The sequence below is a fragment of the Sinohyriopsis cumingii genome, chromosome 15, assembly GCF_028554795.1.
Source record: "Sinohyriopsis cumingii isolate HCF-2022 chromosome 15, ASM2855479v2, whole genome shotgun sequence".
Classification (NCBI taxonomy): Eukaryota; Metazoa; Mollusca; class Bivalvia; order Unionida; family Unionidae; genus Sinohyriopsis; species Sinohyriopsis cumingii.
The window spans coordinates 99,021,165-99,033,786 of NC_142975.1; positions in this window are offsets into that span (position 1 = coordinate 99,021,165).

Sequence of the window (12,622 nt, forward strand, 5' to 3'; positions counted from 1 at the left end):
CCATTCGCAAGATCTTTTATCTTGAATAAATTCCTTTGCATATTGATATGCAAATAACCGATCAGCGAGTGTTCGATTAAATCGCTCAACAACTGCCTGATCACGGTGAATTGCAGTATGCCCTCGTCTTATTTTGTTATTATGTTGTTTCATCAGCGATGATACTGGACCAAGAAATTCCTTAACAGGATCAACCTGTAATAATTGTGACCATCGTAATGGTCCTCGTTGATAAATTCGTTCAAACGCTTCAGCTACTTCAGAAGATGTTTTCGTTGATAGCGGCTCTGCCTCTTTATACCTTCTTGCAACATCAACAACAGTCAACGCGTACTTGTACGTTTTTCTACGTACAGTATCATACGGTAAAAACAGAATATCTGCTTGATGAACTTCATTAGGAGCACTAACATCGAAATAGGCGTGTTGAATTCGTTTCGGTGGTGGTAGATAAATTTGCCATATTGCTTGCCTGGATAACCACGCTTCAGCAGTAGAATGTTTACCCGCTGCTGCATCAGCGAGTTTACTAATTGGAGCAGCAGAGAGGGTGAACAGACCACTTAGGGGAATGGTCACCCTTGTGTTTTACCAAAAAAAAATAGTGACCACTCATAGAGGTCAATTACCACGTCTACGATTATTGTTTGTCCCAAACAGAACCGTAGACGCCCCTCTCTGCTGCTATCAATATTGGGAATCATCATCTGAATCATGGGAATCTTCATCTGTTTCATCTTCATCTGAATCTTCGGAATTTGTTCTATGTTTCAAGTAATATTCAAGTTCTGATGGTGGTTTTTCTATTTTGGGATTTATGTTCTTTCTGTGTTTATAATATATCATCAAACTTCTGTATTCCTCTTCTGCTGATGTTAATTAAATTATTATGTTATAATAAAATGGTACATCCAAAATCTCATACTGCAAGAACAGCACGAGAACGATTAGAAACAATTAAAAAATTTCTTCCTGTCAGAGACTCATTTAGAAAAAACTTGCAAGCGCGGCAAGAAGCACAAGTTGAGTATGAAGAGGACACTAAAAAACTGTTTAAACCCGTCACTGCAGCTACTGAGAAAGCTTCAGCGGCTGTTGAAAAAACTATATGGGGAGATATTAAAGAGGAGGATAAGAAGAGGAAAGAGGGTATTTTTCCGGTATTAGAACAAACTGCGGTGCAGGCTGAAAAAACAGCAAGAAGAACCAAACAAACAAAAAAGATTTTACGAGACCTTCCAACTGACATAGCTGCAGCTCAGCCTCCACCTGTTGGTGAGGAAATACTTGAAGGCATTGAAAAACTTCATACTGAAGTCGCCGATGTGAGAAAAGAACTTGCATCTAAATCCAAACCAGCAGGAGAAAACGTAGAATTAATTGCAAAATTTAAAGAAGGAGTTGTTGAGGAAATTAGAAAAACTGAAAGAGAGAGATTACCTGAAGCAATATTAAATAGTATATCTAATAAATCTAGTATTTTAAAACCCCGTTATGAAAAAACAAATGATGATAATTTCATTAAATGGATATATCGCGTATATTACAACAAAAAACAAGCTAGAGGTCCAGAATTTGAAAGACTTAAAGAAGAAGTAAAAAGACTTTATAGAGAGAGATGGGAACAACTAGAACAAGGAGAGTCCTCCCAGTATCAGCTTCCTCCACCTCTGCAACAAATAGAACAACAACAACAATCTTCTTCGCCACAGCAAAGGTTGAAGTCGGAAATTAAAAAGACTAAAGAGCTAATTAAATTACTCCCCTCGAAGAAAATTTCTGCACCGAAAATGACATTTACACCGACAGGTTCACCACATGGATTTCGAGAAGGTTCCCCCTCGGCCACCGCTGAAGTACTTACTCCGGTAATGCAACCACCAGTATTTAAAACACCTCAAGATGAACCTAAAACAGGATCTGGTTTATGTCCTGATAACATTATCAATGATGTGTCACGGTTAGAAGTTCTCATAGGAGGAAAACGTGCCGGAAATAATTCACCAGAAATAACCAATGAAGCAGCTGATATTTGTCGGCGACTATTTCAAGGTGGTATCATGGATATTGGCGTTTACCGAGAACTTATTGATGAGCTCGTTGATGACTAGTTGTTAGATAAATGGTAAATAAAATAAGATGATTGTGCATGATAATCATCGTAAACCCACACAGGTTAGAGCGGTAAACTCACGATTACCAATCTATAGTGTTATTTACGGAGATGGACTTGGTGATGTCATTCGAGGATTATTCACGAGGATAGCTCCAAAAGTAGCACCTGTAGCAAAACAATTATCGATGAAGGCTATTGATATTGTTCGTGATAAAGCTCCTGGTGCAATTGTCAATGTTGCTGGTAAGGCGTTCTCGGCGATCAAAGAAAGACTAGCACGATTATTGCGACGAAAACAACAACCACCGGTGAAACTGGCAAGTACTGAGGTGATGCCCGCAGACGTAAGTAAAATAATAAATCAGGCTGCAAATCAAAAACTAGCGGCGTTAGCAGATCAAGGACTCGGTGAATCTGGAAATAATATCTCAAGTTTGATATCAGGAAGTGGAACTTCCCGAGGTGGAACTTTCCGGCGGCGGTGATCAACGTGTTAGACGAAAAATAATTATAATAAAATGTTCAAGCGCGTATCCGACACAGCATTTGACATGGAAGCACCCGTCCTTAAGGATGAATCTGTACGTGATTATCAATTTTATTCCTATGACGCAAAACAACCAGATCAACGTGGAAGAATTGAACTACAAGTTCATGACACAAGTAGATACTTTTTACCTGCTGATGCCTTTCTTGAGGTAGAAGGTACAATTGTAAAAACGGATGATACTAATTACTTAGATCCAGTAAAAATTGGTTTTGTCAACAACGGGATCATAGCATTATTTAGTGGCGCCACATACATGATTGATGGAAAAAATATTGAATCAATTCAGAATGATGTCGACGTTGCTACAACAATAATTGGTCTGGCGAGATATTCTGATGATTATACAAGATCAGCAGGTCCCACAATGATGTTTGTGAAAGATAACTCCGATAACCCTGAAAATGATCCGTATAATATAAGACGACCAAGAAATTTTGCTGATACGGGTGATGCTGATGTGTGGCCAGTAGTTCGTAGTTCTAATGACAATTTCAACTTGGGATTTGCATCACGTAGAAATATGTTGCTAGGAGGCAATAGAGGTTTTTCATGTACAATTCCACTATCGCATATTTTTGGATTTTGCAGGAATGTTAAAAAGGTTATTTTTGGAGCTAGACACACGGTTGTTCTTGTAAGAAAGAACGATGATAATGATGCTCTGTGGAGACCCGTTGGTGACGCTGGTAAAGTAATATTATCAAAACTTTCATTGTGGATGCCGGTAATGACTCCAACGATCGCAGAAGAACAGCGATTAATTTCTTTCATGGATGCAGGTGGTAAATCCTTGTTGTCATGGTTAACAACAGGCACGGATAGCATGCAAACTAACGTTAACGGTCAGTTTACATGGCATATAGCATCACAACAGGGTGTTTCTGCACCACGGCATATTTTTATTGCGTTTCAGAACCGTAATCGTTTAAACTCACAAGTTCACTCTCATATGATATTTGACCAACTAGGTCTCACAGATATTTCTTTACGGATAAACGGACAACAGGAACCAACAGAAAATGTACAACTAAATTATGCATTAAATCACATAGGACGTGCATATCATCGTTTGATGTCATTTATGGGACGTGATCAAAATGTTGATACTGGGTTGCAAATATCACAACTAGATTTTAAAAAATTGTATCCGATTTATTATTTTTCATTAGAACATCTTGATCTATCAAAACAATCTGTCGTTGATATACATCTCAAAGCAACATTAAATACCGGTGGTGTTGATTACAGAGCGATCGCGGTCATACTTAGCGACAAGGCCATGTTACTTGAAGGTGGTAGTGGTCGAATGAGGGTCGTTGATGCACCGGTGGAAAATCTTTAATCGTGCTATTTAGAAAAATATATTTTCTATAAAAATGTCGTATAGTCATGTTAATGTTACTCTGACCCCGGGTCAGGTAAAAAAGCTTCAATCAAAAACCGCCAACAAATGCGGAACTAAAATATCACTAAAACGAGATCAGATTGGTGGTGGTCCAAACAAATTATCGTTGACAAATAATCAGATTAAACATTTCAATAAGGCTCTGGAATCAAAAACTGGAGTTCAACGCCATCAAAGACATGGTTAAAACGGGTGGTATATTTCCATTTCTTGCGGCCATTCCGGCATTAATAGCTGCAGCTGCTCCAGCCTTAGCAAAAGCGGCCGCGTTAGGTGTTGCTGGAGGTGTTGCTGGCGCGGCGGGTAAAAAAATTTTCGAAAAAGCTACTGGTGGACGATATAACAAAAAAAAGGGACGCGGTCTAAGATTGCCGGGATCTCGTTGGGGGAGAGGCCTAAGGCTTCCGGGATCATTTCGTTAAACGTTCCATCATCAAATTTTGATTTACTTGATGCTGCTAAAAAATTAAAAATATCTGCCTTTAGAGGTGTTTTTATGCGAGATCAATTACCGAAACAACCAAACAAACTTGAAACAGGTATTATTAATCTTGACAAACGTTCCGGACCCGGTACTCATTGGGTATCATACGCGATTGATCCGCGTGGAATTGTTTATTTTGATTCGTACGGGTTAGCTCCACCTGTTGAATTTATCAAGTATGTCGCACCACTCCACGCAACAACCTCTGGTTGGAAAGTTTGGTATTCAACGCTACCCACACAAACAATGACAGATCCACCAATATGCGGCCGTGAAGTAATTAATGTACTCGACGCTATATCAAAATCATCCAAGCCGCCACATAAAGTCGTGCACGATTATACAAGCAACCGATTTGTTGCGCGTAAAGCATTTTAAACAACGGATCTTATTATAATGGTTGACATCTACGGAAGATCTTCTACTAGTAAGAAAATAAAATCCGACGTTGATCTGTCAAAGTATGCGACTAAAGATGACCTCGCTGATATTATGAACCTGGCTGGAGTTGACCCAGATGAAGTTGTTATTTTTCAAGATCGATATGGTAAACTAAAAACCAGCAATATCAAATGGAATGATATAGTCCGGCGAGTACTCGGTGCAGTTACGGATAATATTCCCGTGTTTACTGACGGTGGTAGAATCAGAGATTCAAGTATGTCACTTAAAACCATCGGAGATGAAATTGCAAAAAGTGTTGCTAATCGCGTGAGAAACACCGGTGACACGATGACAGGTGAACTTAGCATGAACGGGAACAAAATAGTAGCTGTAACAGCTCCAAAATCTGACAACGACGTCGCAAACAAACTATACGTCGACGACGTGGATGGAAAACTATCCACGCTACGGGCCGAGTATGATGTTCACGTAACCGGTTTTACAAGGCTTCGAAGAAATTTTCAAAAAACCGATGATGCCATAAATAAGTTCTTTGGAACTCCTTCCGTCATTGACATGACACTCGTTGATATCAAAAGTAACCTAGACACGATCAAACGAACACAACTAGACATCGTAGCGGGAATTCCTGAGATTATCAATAAAATCAATCTGATTAAAATTCCAGCTGAAATAACTCCCGGGCATATCACAAACATCGTATACACGGTATCATCGGGATTCGCAACATGGTCAAAACAGAATAATACTATCGAATATACCGCAACAACCACTGGCGTGTACAGGCTGTCAGTGTTTAGTGCTGCAAAATTTGAAATATTTACAACGTTTCCATGGCGTCATTCCACCGACAGGTTTTCCGGGGTTGTATCTGTTATATTAAATATCGGATTCAAAGAAATATTTATCCTGGAAGCAGATGATAAGACATTAACCGCAACATCTTACTGGTGGTGTTTGGAATTTGTAGCTGAAACACCTCAATTGGTTACTGCATAAAAATATATATGGACGGTGCACAATACAGATACAATCAAGCGCGTGAATGGCAGGCGACGCTAAAAGATCAAGTTGATCAATATACAGTAAAAGTAAAAAAATATCGACGACGATTGGTTATCGTTGATGTGATTGTTTATTCAGTATCCGCTGTTGTTGCTGGAACCGGTGTAATATTATCAGCGTTGACAACGATGGCACCAGTAGCTGTAACTATCTGTATTTCAGCAGCAACAACTATTGCAGGTGTGCTTGGTATCATCACAAAAAAAATATGTACTTGTACGAACGAAAAATTATCCGATTACAAAATAAAATTACATACAGCGACGGTAGCATACTCGAAATTATCCTCGTTGTTATCAGCGAGTCTCAGTGATGGAATTATATCTGATTTCGAATTTTCAATGATGACCAAAATATACGATGAAGGTATTAAAGATACAAGTATCAATAATGACAGAATTACTCCAGCAGATCGTGACCAACACAACTCCGCCAAAGATAACGATGATCTCGGTAAGTTCAACTAATCCTGAATTTAGTGTTAATTTTCCTACTGCAATTCCAGTAAAAGAAATAGCACTAGCTCAATTACGGGTATATTACAGCTGGCCAAATATCAGATCAAAATCATTTAATGGTACACCAGCAAATAATTCGCTTGTATTTACTAACAAGAACAAATCCGATGGAACACCTGACTGGGTTGTTGTTGGAATACCAACCGGCAGTTACCAGATTGAAGAGATCAGTGAGGAATTTGCGCGTAGAATAAAATCAATAACGGGAAAGGAATCAAAAATATCAATAAACGTTCACGAGCCGACGTTGTCCTCGACGGTTGAAATAAACTCGCCTGATTATGCCGTTGATATTTATCAATCTTCAATCAGATCCGTGCTAGGATGGCCTGAAATTCCCCCGGTGCATAAAGGACCACCAGAACCAACTCGGGATGATTTTATCATAGATGAAGCAAAATTTATGACAGTTCCTGAATATAGAGGTAAATATCCATGGATCCAGACCGGTGATCTTTCCGTGTTTACAGTTACTCCTGATGGTGACGTTCCTAAAATAATAAATAATGTACGTAGTAATCGTTCAGGTGTTAGAGTATATCCACTCGTAGATGAAGAATTTATTAAATCATATTCTGATCCTGTTAATTTTGAATTTAAACAATCAATCAACAAACTACGAAATTTCTTTACTGATAGCTACAGCGATGACGTAAAACAAAAAATCATTGAGACGATAAAACATCTAAATCAGGTCATATCAGATATTAGATACGTTAATAAAACTATCATTGTGAACATGGTTAGACACGGTGATGAAGATATTGATAATTATAAAGCTGGACCATGGTTTCTCAATCATTACAAAATAACTAAACAACAATTACCAACATTTGTAATACCGGGGATTGATGCTAGAGAACTAGTAAAATTATTAAACGATCTTATCGACGAAAACTTCCCTAAAATACTCGATGCGTGGAAAAAACTAGCACCACCTCCAACTGTTCTCAGATATGATAATGATCCACATGGCGGCGGAAGACACGTATCCCCGCGGATCGTTAATATAACACCGACGGTCGCGGTCAATCTGGTTTGTGACGTAATCGATGGCAGCTATCAAATAGATCTCGGAAGATCAAATCAGGCTCAACAAGGATACATTCAATACACGTTCACACCACAAGTTCCCCCTGGAAATTTAATCGTGCAAGAACCAACTAATCCCGTGTATTTGCGGTGTCACAATAATATGTTAACACGAATCAATTTTAAACTCACAGACCACCTTAATCGCTTGATTGACATACGTGAAGAAGAGCTTGTAATAAATCTGTATGTAAAGTCGTAAAGACTTCCGTCTTAAGGATTTCTGTCCTAAGACTTCCGTCGTAAGACTTTTGTCGTAAGGACTTTTGTTGTAGATCTTCATGTGGAGGAGGGTTTTACACGCGAGGATTTCTTAACAGTTAGAAGAACATTTGTAACAGAGATCAGAATCAAATTCGATCAACTTAAAAAAATAAAAAAAATAATATTTATTAATTTTCCTGATTTTTACTGAAATTGTACAAATTACTTGATTTTGACTACCAACTACCCCCTCAGAAACATAAAAATGCACGAACTACTTGATTTTGACTACCAACTACCCCCTCAGAAACATAAAAATGCACGAACTACTTGATTTTGACTACCAACTACCCCGTCAAAATCAAGAAAGTTCTAACCTTGTCAAATTGTTCCTAACAAATTTTATTTATTATAAATTAATTTTATTTATTAATAATATTATTTTTACTGAGATTTTTTTTTTTTTTTACTAAAATACAACGAAATTGCTCAATTTTCCTGATTTTGACTATCAACTACCCCGTCAGAAATCAAGTAGTTCGTGCATTTTTCTTTGATTTTGACTACCAACTACCCCGTCAGAATCAAGTAATTTGTGCATTTTTCTTGATTTTAGTAAAAAAAAATAAATTAATTCAGTAAAAATAATATTATTAATAAATAAAATTTATAATAAATAAAATTTATTAGGAACAAATTTGACAAGGTTAGAACTACTTGATTTTGACTATCAATACACGTGGTCAGCGTTGACTTGGACCCCAGTTACCAAAACTTTCATTTTCATTATCACCAGTAACGAAGTTACCTTGGATCGTTTCATCAGTAACGAAGTTACCTTGGATCGTTTCATCAGTAACGAAGTTACCTTGGATCGTTTCACCAGTAACGGGGTTACTCTCTGACATAATTTTTCTTAATAGTCTTATGCGAGTACTAATCGTTTTCTTTGCCTCATACTCGTGGGATAATAACGACTTAATTCTTTCTACGGCGGTAGAAAGAGGAACGAACTCCTTCACATGATCATCTTCTACGGTAGCTAGCGACTGAAACATTGCCGATTGAATCCGTTTCATGAGCCTGTATTCAGATGATAGTGTGTGTGTCCCCATGGTTTTACGTTCTTGTAAAATCTCAAAGTCAGAAACTATTTTTTCAGGATTAAGTTCATCAGATATATTAATTCGATCTTTTTATAATTTTTTAATAGCGACAATTACATCATTGATATTTTCATGGTTCATTATATAATATATAAATCTTTAAAATAAAAAAAATATCCCTAGAACACCTATCGAGTGTATTAGCGAGTTCGTCGGGATGTTTCAGGGACAGCACAGCCAAGAACTCGTAGCTTGCCACCGCAATCTACCAAGTTCATTAGGCAAATATTCCCTCTACGAGAGCCCCTAACCCGCCAAACAACGGTCTAGAGGCCCAAGAGAGGGGGGGGGGACAGCACAACCCTCATTAAACTCGTAGCTTGCCACCGCAATCTACCAAGTTTAGAGGATATACACATAACATATAACTAACTAAGGACAGCACAGTCCTCATTAAACTCGTAGCTTGCCACCGCAATCTACCAAGCTTAGAGGATATACATATAACATATATACAATGAATGAAGAGCCCCTATCGAGTGTATTAGCGAGCTCAGATTATGAATGAAACGGCACTAACTAAGGACAGCACAAGGACAGCACAGTCCTCATTAAACTCGTAGCTTGCCACCGCAATCTACCAAGCTTAGAGGATATACATATAACATATATACAATGAATGAAGAGCCCCTATCGAGTGTATTAGCGAGCTCAGATTATGAATGAGTACAAACATATAACTTAACTAAGGAAATGGATATATACAATGAAATGAATGATATACAATGAAATGGTTATATACAATGAAATGAATGATATACAATGAAATGGTTATATACAATGAATGAAGAGCCCCTATCGAGTGTATTAGCGAGCTCAGATTATGAATGAAACGGTACTAACTAAGGACAGTACAAACATATACGCTCAGCAAAATCACACCCACAATAATTAATCCAGTGGGTGATACGAAAATATGTATCAACAACCAGTCAATATTGTGGTTGTGAATTTGCTGAGCGGAGGGGTTCTTGCGGTTCCCCCCACTATTATAAAAATCGCAATTATGCGCACCACCGACAAATTGTCAGCCATGGGGATTCGATCGTGGACCGCCAGCGTCACAGTCCAATACCATACTGATCGAGCTATCAAACATTGTTACGAACATATGTTTCGGAAGTGAATATATAGCTAGCTATATAGCTAAGGAACCAATATTTACAGTAAACAGCGGTTTCTGAATAATAACGGTTTCTGTATTTAACAGTTTCTGTATTTGTAGCGGTTTCTGTATTTATAACAGTTTCTGAATAATAATAGTTTCTGTATTTATAACAGTTTCTGAATAATAGTTTCTGTATTTGTAGCTGGTTTCCTAAGAGCAGACCGAAAATCAATAATAACAGTAGCATTAATGCACCAGTCAAAGAACTTTCCAGAATTGTAAGTTCAGTGAACACACAACTGCAGGTCAATTACAATGAGTAACGGTTTCTGTTTCACACACAGCTTCCTACGGATCAATAATATTATCATGTGTTGTATGATGGGGAAATATTTAAAAAACATAAATAATACTTATGAGTCTAATGAGTTAGGTTCGTCGGCACTATACGATGTAATTAGTTAAACTGACTAATTACAATCATAAAAAACCAACCATCTACGAAGAAAACTATATATTACAAAGTAATCTCCCTTATGTAATCAAAAATTCAGTAGTGTATGGAGGACCTACTGTGACATAAATTAAAAAATTAATTCAATGTGGTGATGATAGTTAATAATGTGGTGATGATAGTTATTGATACTGAAAGATGATTTTCTGCTTATATTTTTTCGAGAGAGCAGATCTGGTTATATTATCTGCTACATTTTGTACTGAACGCGAGTTAATATCAAAATATGTCGCAGCCGCGTTCATAGACTGAAACATAATTACTTTACCGGTTTCTATGTTTGTAGAAATTACCGCCCTCTTTCCGATTGTCTTACATCTTCCTGTATTACCACATGCAGAGTTCACGCTTCGAGTTGTCACTCGAAGGTTGGATAAATTATTGTTTTGAGGATTTCCATCAATATGATCAATAACAAGACCGTCATTGATCAAACCCTTGTGACACTCGTATGTAAATCTATGACATAGATATCTTCTCTTTCCAACTGTAAATCTAAGATAGCCAGTATTAGAAACATTACCAACTTGTCTCTTCAACTTGCGGTGTCTGATGATACCATTAATATTTGATTCATAGTTTGTTATGACAGGATGTGGGACAAATATATTTTGCTCCATTATAATAATATTATATGTTTAAATCATTGTTTGTCTGAAATCTTGATATATAATCCTTCACGGATTTTATAGCGTTTTCACCGCTATTATTTTTTTTGTCATAATATCTTTTAAGCTCTCTGAACCGTTTCCCGCCACACTTTCCACATAATTCTGTCTTTCCTCGCACTCCAATACCACACCGTAGACATGGTATTGGTCCTAGACTTCCTCGTCGTATGTTTTGTGAGTGCATCCAACAAAATTCCTTTCTACAGGATTTGTTGCATCGATTTACTGAGCCGATCATCAACCATCTACATTGGGACATTGTATATATATATATAATTTTCTTTATTTAAATATTTGTTTTAATTATATGAACGAGTTTGAGAGATTATCCCAAACTAGGCCTGTTAAGTATAAATTCAACCTTGACAGATTATCTTCTGACTTGCCAGTACGAGATCTGGTTGATCCGAAAAATAAAAGTTTGATCTCGAAAATTCATGACGCTAAGAAAGAATTTTACACGGATGGTGCATCTCATACATGGTCAACGTTCAAGATTATACGCAACACTGTCACGGACGCCACAATGAATGACAAGCGAGCGGCAACTATCATTAACTACATCGCTGAATACGAGGGCAATCAAAAATATTTCTTCAGAGTAAAATTTATTGTATTAACAGAAACAGATAGTTGGATTATCCGTGACAAATATGATCCTGTCCTTGGTAATAATAAAACTATCATATTAAGTAAAAATTCCAGACCGGGTCTACTGACAGGTATTGATAAACCGTATTATGAGCGAGCGTATCCTGTAACAGCGGTTATTTATGGAATTTATGAGATAAATAAAAAACCTAACGTTGATAAACTAGCGCCGATGAAATTTTCAAGGTTAAATTGTGTAGCTGAACGAGTAATAGAACACTTTACAAACGCGATGCGTGGAAATGGATTAACTGATTTAAGGCGTGAAAAAATAAACTCGTGGGCTGATTCAGTTAAGGATACTGGTGCTACAATAAAAGATGTTGCTGAGTTAGGAAAAATATTAAAATTTCCAATAACTGTGGCGACAATAACGGGAGAAGTACTGTACCAGTCGAAATATAAATCGAAAGGAGCTCCAATAAATATTATCGATCATAACGCACACGCATGGACTAACGCAGTAACAATATTTCCACGTGATCGAACTGTTAGATTTTACCCCACAGATATGGCTGTGGCAGATATGAGTATGTTTGATTTTATCAACGAAATAAGTAAAACCAATCCTGTATCGGTATGGTTGTTCAAAAGTAATGAGGAGGTTGAATTTGATCAGTTTGTCAAACCGAACGGTGAAATATATCGCACAGAATCCCTCCATGACGAGATG